Here is a 12,715-nt window from a genome sequence, read left to right as displayed (position 1 = left end):
TACTTGATATTGTCAAACTGATCTCTGAGGTGGTTAAACCAATTTATATTATAATCCATGGTATCTGTGAGAATTGATATTTCCCTTCTTCTCCAACATTTGATATTTGGGTCTTTTTCAACTTTGCCAGTTTGAAAGGGTGTTAAGTATCTGCCTTTGGATTCCATTTGCATATATTTGTTTATTAGTGATCTCGAGCTTCTTGTGTTTATTGGGCATTTGAGATTCCTTTGGGTGAGTTGCCTGTTCAAACCAGTGCCCATTTATATTGGGTAGCTTTCATTTTACACATCCATATGTAATTTTCTTTATATATTCTTGATTCTCATCCTATATATTTTTCACTTTATTCATCCTGTCTCTTGTCATATAGAAGTGTGGGAGTTTTTTCATTTAAAAAATGTTTCTTTCATCAATATTTAAGTCATTTCCTTTGTTATTGGTGCGTTTTGAATCTTTGAAAGTATATTTCTCTCCCTTCTTCTTTCAGCTTTTTCATAAATTTTGAGACTTCTAGCGTTCAGCTTAAATTTGTGAAGATTCCCAACTAATAACACTTTTCTTTCATTCTTCCCAAAGAGTATTTGTCAATCCTTTAAGAAATGTACGAGCAATTTTTAAAAATATTTCTTTGCTTTACTACAAGGATTTTTAAAATATATCACAATCAGGATAGCACTTGAACTTAATGGAGATCAGGGCTTCAAAATTAATATATACTGTGTATGAAAAAAATGCAACATCAAGATAAAAACACTGAGCGTTTTTACCTCATGGTACATCTATAATTTGCTCACAGAAGCACTAACCCATTTATGGGAACGTGTGCCAGAGAACAGGAGGAGAATGAACAGTAATGACAGGTCCGTCTGTTGTCTTTCAACAATCATCATCATAACCCTCAAAGCTGGATCCATTGACAGATGGTTGATGTGCTGAGATATCTGAGCAGTCATTCTGTATCAATGACTGGCAACTTAACCCATGGAGAAGCCATTTTTTTATAAGGCTAGAGCACAACAGAATAAAATAGTCTTTTATGTTAGGGCTGCATACAAATTTCCATCCGTCTTGCTACCTGCTACTCCTATTATCAGAACTAATACCTCCCCATTGTGGCAGCAGGAGACATGTCTGTAGGTGTGTGTGTGTGTGTATTGAGACATATTCATTTCAGTTGTCTGAATATTCAATGTAGATGGCTGAATGATTGATTAACAGTGATGATCAATTTGCCAAACAAGTAGAGCAATGGGGTGGCCTTTCCTAGAAGACGGATATACCTGCTTTCTGCTGGGTACTTCCCCTCCTCCATCTACTACAAGATTTCTATAACGTTTGGCATAATGGATCAAAAATAGACTAAAACTTTGGTGTAATGAAAATGAGTTTAATGGAGACAGTGGTTTCACAACATCGTAAATGAACTAATGGCACTAAATTGTGCACTTTAAAATGGTTAAAGTTTATCTGAGGTGAATTTCCCCTGAATTAAAAAACAAACAAACAAAAACACTGTAGGCCCCAGAGTTAAACTCTTTTGCATTCTAATCATAATTGCAACTCTCAATCCCCACATCAATACTGAGAGGTATGAAACTAATAGTTTGTAATCGATAGTAGTCAAAGTATAAGCTTTGTGAAGATTGATGTTTGTATGTATTAGTACTGATTCAAGGTTAGTCTTTTAATAATACCACTCTCACACTCTTGCATCTTTCTCAACTGGTGGAGCAAGGGTAGAGTTATAGCAGTGACCAGCTACAGTTGCATATAAGTGCAGACTGTCTTAGTCATCCAACCACATTAGGGGCAGAAATCTATAGGCATACCTTACAGTAGGACGTTTGCAAATTATCATTGTGCCTTTTAGCTGTGGTTTCATATTTATTTCTGAGTTCATTTTCATTTTATCCATGGATAAATAGCTAATAAGTAAGACGGCAGAAATAAGTAAAGGCAGAGTGACTAGAGCATGTATATTCACATTGCCGTTCAGGAATAATAATGCTAGAATATCTCCATAAAGACAAAGCAACTTTATATATCAGAAGTAGGCAAATTAATGATGTAGGTGAAACTGACAATGATGCTATGCATATTAACAGTGGTGTTCAAATCTATAAATTTAATATATTCTAATTTTAACCATGAAAATTTAGCTATTTTGCTTATTGTTTTATAGACAGTTGTCTCATTGATGTTATCGAAGAAAAACATTGTTTTATCAAAAGAAAGTAAAGTTCTATCCTTTATTTTAAATTAGTATAGCTACATTTGTTCTTGCACGTCAGCTTCTATTTTGAAGTCTTGAAATGAATAATTTTGATCCATATGCTTACAAACGTTGTTTATAAATGCCAGGCCAATAGGGAAAATGTGCATAGGAATCTGCATTATTCACCTGCAAATGTGAAGTGGTTTTGCTAAAATCTGTACACGTCCATTAGAATATCATATGTGTGATTTTACAGTTAAAGAAAGAGATTTAGAAAGTTTAACACCATTATCCAAAAGGGACCAATAAAACATAAAACCTGTTCTCATTAACATTTATTGGGGGCTTCCCTGGTGGCGGTGTGATTAAGAATCCACCTGCCAATGCATGGGACGTGGATTCCATCCCTGGTCTGGGAAGATCCCACATGCTGCGGAGCAACTAAGCCCATGCACCACAACTACTGAGCCTGTACTCTAGAGCCCGCAAGCCACGACTACTGAGCCCACGTGCCACAACTACTGAAGCCCACGCGCCTAGAGCCTGTGCTCTGCAGCAAGAGAAGCCACTGCAATGAGAAGCCCACACACCGCAAGGAAGAGTAGTCCCTGCTCGCCACAACTAGAGAAAGCCCACACACTGCAACAAAGACCCAATGTACCCAAAAACAAATAAATTAATTGAGGGCCTATTATCAACAATCAAAACTTGTGTTGTCTATTTACAACAGCCAAGACATGGAAACAACCTAAATGTCCACTGACAGATGAATAAAGAAGATGTGATCCATTTATACAATGGAATATTACTCAGCCATAAAAAAGAACAAAAAATGCCATTTGCAGCAACATGGATGGACCTGGAGATTATCACATTAAGTGAAGTAAGTCAGACAAAGACATATACCATATGATATCACTTATATGTGGAATCTAAAAAAAATGATACAAATGAACTTATTTACAGAACAGAAACAGATGCACAAACATTGAAGAAAAATGTATGGTTACCAAAGGGGAAAGGTGAGGGGGGGATAAATTAGGGGTTTGGGATTAACATATACACACGACCATATATAAAATAGATAAACAACAAGTACCTACTGTAGAGCACAGGGAACTATACTCAACATCTTGCAATGATGACGATAATGGAGAAGAATCTGAAAAAGAATACATATATATATATGAATCACTGAATCACTGAATCACTTTGCTGTACACTTTGCCGTACACCTGAAACTTTGAATCACTTTGCTGTACACCTGAAACTAACACAGCACTGTAAATCAACTATACTCCAATTAAAAATAGCTACATAAAGACAAAAATATATCCACAGAGCTGTACACTTTCAATTTGTGCAATTTCTTCTATGTAAATTATACCTCCATTTAAAAAATCTTTGGTTCTCTCAGTAGGGTAAGAAGAAGAGGCTAGATCTGTTTTCTCATGTAGAACCTACCCCGGACATGCTGCTTGTCTTCTTGAAGCAATATTCCCAAGCAAGTTGGACCCTATTAGCTCCACCTTTCATAAAAGGACAGCCACAATCCAGACTGACGTCAATTTAACAGGGAGGTCAAAGGGAAAGCCATCTATATGAACAGCTTCCATATATCAAATGCTTTCTATGTACCACACACTGTGTATGTCATGGTTTCTCATTTATGACAAGAATGAGGTACTTACAAAGCAGGTAACTGTTAACTGATTTTCTAAATGAGAAAACCGAAGCTCACAGCAGTTAAATAACCTTCCCAGTTGAATACAGCTACTACATTGTAAGACCTGGGATTCAAATAGAGTTTTGTTTGGATACAAACCCTTGACCTTTTTAATGCACCCTGCCCCTGAACCCAGGAGAAGCGCTGGAGGCCACCTAACCCACCAGGGGAAATATCTATACATCCTCCCTTTTGCTATTTTGAGGCTGGCTTCACTGGCCCTCCATCAGGGGCTGGTGGGTCAGAGTGTAAGCACCTCAGGTGTGAAACACTGTTCCCTTGCATGAAGTGAGGAGAAACTAATGAATCACCCAGCCTCCTGCTGGCAAGGCTGGTCTTCACACCTGTTCAGGGGAAAATGAGCAACAAAGCGAGAACACACACACACACACACACACACACACACACACTAAAGTACAAATTACAATCTTTATGTATCTGCTCCTTGGTGGCTTCACAGGATATGAAATTTTTTATGTTAAAATATGACAACACTATTTCTTATTCTCATTTTTCTCCACTCCAGACTACCAAGCATTCTGGTCAAGGAACTTTCATGTCTAAAATTGTTTCAAACCAAATAGTTCCTTGGGGATGAATAGCTGTGATTAAACCTGGCAACTGTTATGAACCGTATGAAAAGGACACTGAAATAATGCTATTAATGCTGCAAATCTTTGCCTTTCTCCTCTTTGTGTCCTTGCAACAACTTTTTAAATGTTATTATTCAAAATATATTGAGGCTTGGTCTAATTATAAGCACAGGGAAAAATCAACACAGAGAAAAATAATGAAAGCAAAACACGCCAAGTACCCGCTGTAATGTGAACAAACCATGGTTGCTGAAATGTATGTGGTGGAAAATGCTTAATTTTATTAATTCAAGCCTTTTAGGCTTGAATTTTTAAAGTAAGGTTTTTTTTTAATCTTTTGGTTATTATCTGATGCTTAGCAAAACCCAGTGGTAATAAGGAGCCCAAATTGAGTGCTAGCAACTTCTTGTGGCTTAAAAAAGCACAACTACAATAACAAAATACATGAAAGTGTATGAAAAGCCTCATGCAAACAACTAGGCCATCAAGATACTTATATCACCTCATCCCTATAAACTGAAATTATGCATATGCACCAAACATATCCAGACAAATTCACGCACATCAATTAATAAAATATAGATTCTAATCATTTCTTGCAAGTGCTGTGTAACTAACCTCTGTAGATTTATCCTCTCAAAAAAAAAAAAAATTCTATGAGCTGCTCTGAAAAAACACCTCAAGAATTAGCTCTGCCATTTACCATATCTGTGACCTTGGGCAAATCTCTTAGCCTGTTAAAGGCTCAATTTTCTTATCTACCTAGAAAAGTAATAGTAAGGATGAAAGGAATTAAATACAGCCCAAGATGAATAACGCAGAATGTTACAGTTATGGGTGGCTTAGAGATAGAGTGCTTTGTTTCGCCAAAAGCTGAGGATGTCATACAGAGCACAGAATACTGAAATCAGCTTCCTGGCGAGCCGGTCAGGGCACTTTTGCACCTGAGGCAAAACAACATTTTCTTTTTCTGAGTAGGATCTTCATCTCCCAGGACCAGCTTATCTTTGAAGTCCCAGGCACTGATCACTTTAGGAAAACGAGCAGAACAAGGGGCCACCTACCCTTCAAAACAAACCAGGGGATTCGAATAAATTACAAATCTGCCTTTCACACTGTGACCTTCCACTTGGAGTTTTAATCACATATTTTGCTTATATATATATATATATATATTTTTTTTTTTTTTTTTTTTTTTTTTTTTTTTGGTACGCGGGCCTCTCACTGCTGTGGCCTCTCCCGCTGCGGAGCACAGGCTCCGGACGCGCAGGCTCGGCGGCCATGGCTCACGAGCCCAGCCGCTCCGCGGCATGTGGGATCTTCCCGGACCGGGGCACGAACCCGTGTCCCCTGCATCGGCAGGCGGACCCTCAACCCCTGCGCCACCAGGGAAGCCCATTGGTACCATATTTTAAATGGACGTTATTTACAGCTGGCTAGAATATGATGATGTAAACTGCAGGCTTCCATAATCCTACCCAGATCACATGAGAACACCTGGATCTGCACACAAATGCGCCGCCTTCCACAGATACGCGCAACAACCCACACGAAGACGAACAGACGTTAAAATAAGCGGGCTGTATCGAGCTGGCCTTGCTCCTGCAATGTACAGGAACAGAGTGTGTGCAAGCAAGAACACTGCAAATTGCAGCCATCCACTCTTAGGCCATTTGGCACTTCCCATCACTCACAGATCAGCGGCTGCTCAAGGACAGGCTGAAACCAAATCTCAGCTCTCCTCTCCCTCCAAACAGATCCCCAGGCCTGACTTGCAGAGGCTGGGCTGGGAAAAACAGGAAAAACTGCAGCTGTGAATGTCAGGGTACTTTCCAAATGTCAGTATCTTATTAGCATGACCAGAAATAACATAAACTTGACAAAATTTAGGTAACTCTTCTTTCGTGTTTACCACTGCTGCCACTGCCGCTCAGGACCATGGTACATCTTGCCTGCAGATGAGAAAAACGTAGCTCTAGCCTCCCTGATGACTGGTTTACATCTTTATTTATTAATTCTCTTGATGGCCCAAGAACACATATCATGTAAGCAGGCCAGTGGGGGTAAAATGCCTCAGGGTATGAGTAACCAGTAAATAACTAAGCAGCATATGTTTAGTTGATTTCATCTGAGAAACGCAGCCGTTTCTGGTAGTACCTGATTCTCCTCACTGGGCGCTTATAGAACAGATAGTGGGGAATAGATCTTCTGGGTTGAGAGACCTGGATGGAGCTCTCATATAGATCAGGAATTTTCTGATATCATCTCACAAGACAGTAGAAGAGAAATCCTATATTCCACACAGGTCATTGGATTCTCTTCCTACTGCTGTTGTAACAAGTTATCATAAATTCAGTGGTTTTAAACAACACAACTATATGATCTTGCAGTTCTTTTCCTTTTTTGGTAATATTTATTTATTTATTTGGCTGTGCCGGGTCTTAGTCGCGTCACGTGGGATCTTTAGTCGCGGCATGCAGGATCTAGTTCCCTGACCAGGGATTGAACCCAGGCCCCCTGCATTGGGAGCGCGGAGTCTTAACTACTGGACCACCAGGGAAGTCCCGATCTTGCAGTTCTGAAAGACAGATGTCCAAAATCAGCCTCAGTGGGCTAAAATCAAGGTGTCAGCTGAGCTGCTTTCCTCCTGGAGACGCTGGAGTCGGGGAGGATCCTTCCTGACCTTTACTAGCTGCTAGAGGCTGTCCTCGTTTCCTCACATTGCCTTTCCTCCCTCTGTTACCATCCTCAGATCACCTCCACTCTTTGTGCTGTCCTCCTTCCTCCTTCTTGTAAGGACACTTCAGGATAACCCAGGAAAATCCAGGGTAATCTCCCATCTCAACATCCCTCAATTGTATCTGCAAAGTCCCTGCTACCATGTAAGGGAGTACAGTCATGGGTCCCAGGTGTTAGGATGTGCACATCTTCACTGGGCCATTATTCAGTCTCCCACAGGCACGAACCAAGCGAAGTCCATTTCAAATCTGTTCTTATTAATTAAAATTGCACATGAGTATAGGAGAAAAACAACTTAGAGTGGAAAAAGTGATTTGTGCAATAGACAAAACTCCCTGGGCTTGTTCCATACACGCTAGGACTACAGAAAACGACGCATTTTAATGGTTTTGTGTTCATGTAACGGAAAGCTATGACTGTTAATTCACATTTCTCTGATTGCTAGTGAGGGTGAATTTTCTCCTATGTCTAATGGTCATTTGGATGCCTTTCCTGTCCTTTGCCCATTTTTCTCTGGAACTGTTCATCTTTTAGTTATTGAGTTATATGTATTCTTTATAGGTTCTTAATATTGAACTCATCCTGTTAGATATGTTGCAGATATCACTTTTCAGTCTAAAAAATTCATTTTTTTTTTTTTTTTTTTTTACGATACACGGGCCCCCCACCGCTGTGGCCTCTCCCGCTGCGGAACACAGGCTCCGGACGCGCAGGCCCAGCAGCCATGGCTCACGGGCCCAGCCGCTCCGCGGCACGTGGGATCCTCCCGGACCGGGGCAGGAACCCGCGTCCCCTGCATCGGCAGGCGGACTCCCAACCACTGCGCCACCAGGGAAGCCCTAAAAAATTCACTTTTAACTTTGATTATGATATTTTATAATAGAGTTTTAAATATTAAATTGATCAAAAATTTCAATCTTTTCCCCTATAGTATGTGCTTTGTGTATTTTCTTTAACAAATCCTTTCTACCTTCAAGTCATAAAAATATTTCCCTGTTTTGTCTTTGGCAAACTGGGGAATCTTTTTGTTTTAAAAATTATAGCGATCATCTTTTTATATGATGCTGAATAGTGACCTAATTTTGTTTTCACTGGGCAGCCAGCCAAATTTTCTAATACCATTTCACCATATCACCATCACTACAGTGGTCTGAATGCCACCTCTGTTCTGTGCAGTTTGTCACATATGCTTGGATCTGTTTTGCGTTTCTATATAATGTTCTGTTGATCTTGTTAATACTTAACTGATACTGCACTATATTAATCACTTTATCTTTACAAAGTAATGGCTTTATTATGGTAAGGCTTCTCTCTTCTTTCTGTTTTTCTCCCTAAGAATTATCTGAACTATTATTGGAAATTCCATCACATATATTAATTTAAAAATTACTTTGTCAAGTTTTGTGCAAACACTGTTAAAATCTCACTGGAATTACCATGAATTTATAGATTAGCTTGAAGTGAAATTAGCTTGACAAAGTGATGAAACCCAGTCACTCCATTCACAAGCACAGCTAATCTCTCCACTTTTCTTATATATCTTTCAATAAAACTTAAAATTTTCTTTGCAAAGGCCTTATGAATATAACTTCACTTGATTCCTTGATAACTTGCAATTTGGTTGCTATTGATATTGTAATTGATTTTCCTCATTACTCTTTGGAACTGGCTATTCTTGGTATACGTGAATAATTGCCTATTTTATATATTGATTCTTTATCAAGTAATTTGACTAGTAAGTTTCTTGGATTATGTTGTAGACCTTTTTATCTATAAATAATGCTAACCGTATCTCTTCATTTTAAATAAGCTTTTTATTTTTTTTCCCTTATTGTATTGGCTGTGATTACCAGTAGATTGAACGGTGGAGGTGACGGCAGGCATCATTGTCTTGTTTCTGATTCTAACTGGATCTTTCTAAATTTAGATCACTAGCTATGTATTGTTATATACCATATATAAGATTATAGAAATCATGGTCTATTGCTCATTTGATAAAAGATTTTTAACAAATATATTATCGGATTATTCCAAATGCTTTTCTGTATCTATTTAGGAGATCGTATATATTTCCTTTATATATTAATGAATAGATTACATTAATTTTTAATGGGGATTACCTTTGTAATTGTGAGATAAACTCTACCTGATAATATTGAAACCCAGCAGCACCCTGTGGGGCTCTACGGGATACAAATCTTTTTGTGTCCCCGAATTGAATTCTTGTTTGTAGGAAATAGGCTTCATTCATACTCCTTGACCTTCCCTGAGTTCCAAAGGGCAGATTTAACCAGTTGCTAATCCGAGAAGAGAGGGAATGCAGAAACAAAGGAGAAGCAGTCAAGAAATAATAGTGCAGCCTTGCGGCAGGAGGCTGGTTCCTCCTCAAGGAGTATACATGACAATATCTTTGAGTTCTTTTGCAGAACCAAGGCCCCCACCCAGGTGGAAGATGGCAACTTTAGGCTGAGCAACAGATTTCTGGAGCAGCACCCTGCTACCTCATCACCAACCAATCAGAAGAAAGTCACACACCCTGCAGCCATCACCCTAAATTTTGCCTATGAAAATTCTTCCCCCCAAACCATTGGGGAGTTAGTGGACTTTGAGCATGAGCCACCCATTCTCCTTGCTTGGCCCTGCAATAAACTTTTCTCTGCTCCAAACTATGACCTTTCGGTTCAGTAACAATGTTTCTTTTATACAATGCTGGACTTTATTATGTTTCATTTAAGCAGTTTGCAACTACATTCATAAAGGAGTTGTCTTAAAATGTTTCATTCCTTTACAATCTTTGTCAGGTTGATATTAACATAGTTTTACCATCATAAAAAAAATAGAATCCTTTGGTAAATACTGTGATTGTTTATTTCATGAAGCCTTGAAACTGAAACTGACTGAACCTTGATTAATTTTCCTTTTATTCGGGGATGGAGGATGAGGAGAGGGAGAAGGAAGGGACAGGGAGTTTGACCAAGTCACTGGTTCTCCAGCATTTTGATTTCATGAACTTTTTCCATGCTTGTAAACTACTGAGGACCTCAAAGAATTTCTGTTCCTATCAGTGACATCTACAAATATTTACCATATTAATTTCAGTAAGAGAATATCACTTACATAATACTAATTCTCTGGAATTTGTTGAGAGTCCTTTTGTGACTTATCATAAATAAGTTTATACAAGATTAATAAGTACTAGGAAAGAATATATAGTCTCTATTTGTTGGATGAAATATTTTATACACATTTCAACTTTATTAATTCTGTGGTTCCATTATGTTATATTCTTACAAATATTGTTGTCTCTTTTTGCATTCTTTATCTGTATGTTTCTGAAAGAGCTGTGCTGAAATCTCCCAAAGTCTAATAATCTTCATTTTATGTCTCATGAATCCTGCTTAGGTTGTTAAATGCATAAAAGTTTAATTATATATTCTTAGTACACTATTGCTTTTAACACAGACTGATGTTCCTCTTTAGCTCTTTTATATTTTTGGTTAACATTTCAGCCTTTTATTTTCAAAATTTCTCTAGGCTTAGATTTTAGGTGTCAGTCTTACCAAGTGCATATACAATAGCTGGCTTTTTTTTAATCCTACCTAAAACTCTCTTTGTTTTAGTAAGTGAATTTGATCGTTTTACATTTATTGTATAACCAAGCAGGACCTTATGGGGCCTTCCTGGGATAGACTCCTCCATCATACCCTCTGCTTTAGCTGCTCTCTGAAGTACCTAGATAACAGTATCTGATGCACATTTCCTGAGTGAAATGCACATTACAGATGTGAAAACCCCCACCAAATGGAAGATGCTACCTACTTGATAACCATAAGGGCATAGCCCCCAGGCCTACTGGAGCCTAAGGATTGATAATGTTGACCCCTGTGACATCGCCCTATTACCTCACCATAAACCAATCAGAGAATTGTGTATGAGCTCATCACATACCCTGCAACCCCCATCCCCCTCATCTGGCCTTTAAAAATGTTTTGCTGGGCTTCCCTGGTGGCGCAGTGGTTGAGAGTCCGCCTGCCGATGCAGGGGACACGGGTTCGTGCCCTGGTCCGGGAAGATCCCACATGCCGCGGAGCGGCTGGGCCCGAGATCCATGGCCGCTGAGCCTGCACGTCCGGAGCCTGTGCTCTGCAATGGGAGAGGCCACAACAGTGAGAGGCCCATGTACCACAAAAAAGAAAAAATGTTTTGCTGAAACCCATCAGGGAGTTCAGGTGTTTTGAGCACTAGCTGCCCTGGATTCCTTGCTTGGTGCCCTGCAATAAATGCTGCACTTTCTTTCACCACAACCCGGTGTCAGTAGATTGGCTTTACTGTGCACAGGCTAGTGGACCGAAGTTTGGTTTGGTAACAACTGTACTACTGATATATCTGGTCTTGACTGCATCTCCAAGGAGGTGTTGTAACCTTTGCCCCTATGGTGTGTACAGACATACCAATGGACTGTTTCCTGAGCTAGTATTTTCTCAGGGTCATATCTCTTCTTGTTTAGTATCCAAAATTCCTAAGCCATATTTACCTCTCAGTAAAATGGTTTTGTGTGATGCTTATGTAGAACAAAATTTTTGTGTGTTTGTACACAAAACTTAACACAATGTTTTTAGCAAAAATTTATGTGGGAAATTTCTTGAGCTAAATACATGAAATACCTATTCACTGTATGAGAACCCACATGGAACACACCTCAAGATTGTCCCTCTGGAAGATGGGGAGGCTGAGCCGTTTATGACCAGATTCCCATGCCCAGGAGGGACTGAGGCTTGCCCTCTCGTGGACAAGCTTCCGTGTGCAAGAGAAACAGTCAGTGTGCAAGGCACTGTCTTCCCCACATGCAGGTGAAAGTAGATGGACTAAAGGGACACAATGCAGAGCATCAGTGATGTCTGTTATAGCCTGAGTGCTGAATTCCTGGCTGTGTTAAAATTCATCACGCTGCCCACTTATGTATGCATGCTATTCTTCAGTAAAGAAAAGTTTATTTAAATATTTTTCTAGGGGCTTCCCTGGTGGCGCAGTGGTTGAGAGTCCGCCTGCCGATGCAGGGGACGCGGGTTCGTGCCCCGGTCCGGGAAGATCCCACATGCCGCGGAGCGGCTGGGCCCGTGAGCCATGGCCGCTGAGCCTGCGCATCCAGAGCCTGTGCTCCGCAACGGGAGGGGCCACAACAGTGAGAGGCCCGCGTACCGCAAAAAAAAAAAAAAAAAAATTTGTAGGAAATGCATGAACTACGAAGAGGGTGTCATTTCAGAAAAAGAATAAAAACTGAGATGCCTGACACTTAAGATCAAAACTTTCCCCAACTGTTCTGGCTGGAGTTCCAAGATGACCCAATCCGCTTTGGTTGCTTCAGCAACAACAGCATCTCAGAGTTCCTGACATGACATCAAAGTTTCGATGATATGAAGAATGATGCTGGCCAGGCAG

The 12,715-nt window shown here is 39.7% G+C and overlaps 1 protein-coding gene across 3 annotated transcripts in view; it reads right to left on the bottom strand.

The window, feature by feature from the left end:
* Positions 1-3,204: 3,204 nt before the first annotated feature.
* Positions 3,205-12,715, bottom strand: part of LOC307186875 (uncharacterized protein) — a 341,925-nt gene continuing 332,414 nt past the window's right edge. For all 3 annotated transcript variants that reach the window (XR_013828492.1, XR_013828493.1, XR_013828494.1), the window contains one exon: positions 3,205-3,380. The gene's annotated coding sequence lies outside the window, so the exon portion shown is untranslated. The remainder of the gene's footprint in view (positions 3,381-12,715) is intronic.

The sequence above is a fragment of the Stenella coeruleoalba genome (genome assembly GCF_951394435.1).
Source record: "Stenella coeruleoalba genome assembly, chromosome: 5".
NCBI classification, from domain to species: domain Eukaryota; kingdom Metazoa; phylum Chordata; class Mammalia; order Artiodactyla; family Delphinidae; genus Stenella; species Stenella coeruleoalba.
This window is presented reverse-complemented; position numbering and strand designations above follow the sequence as displayed.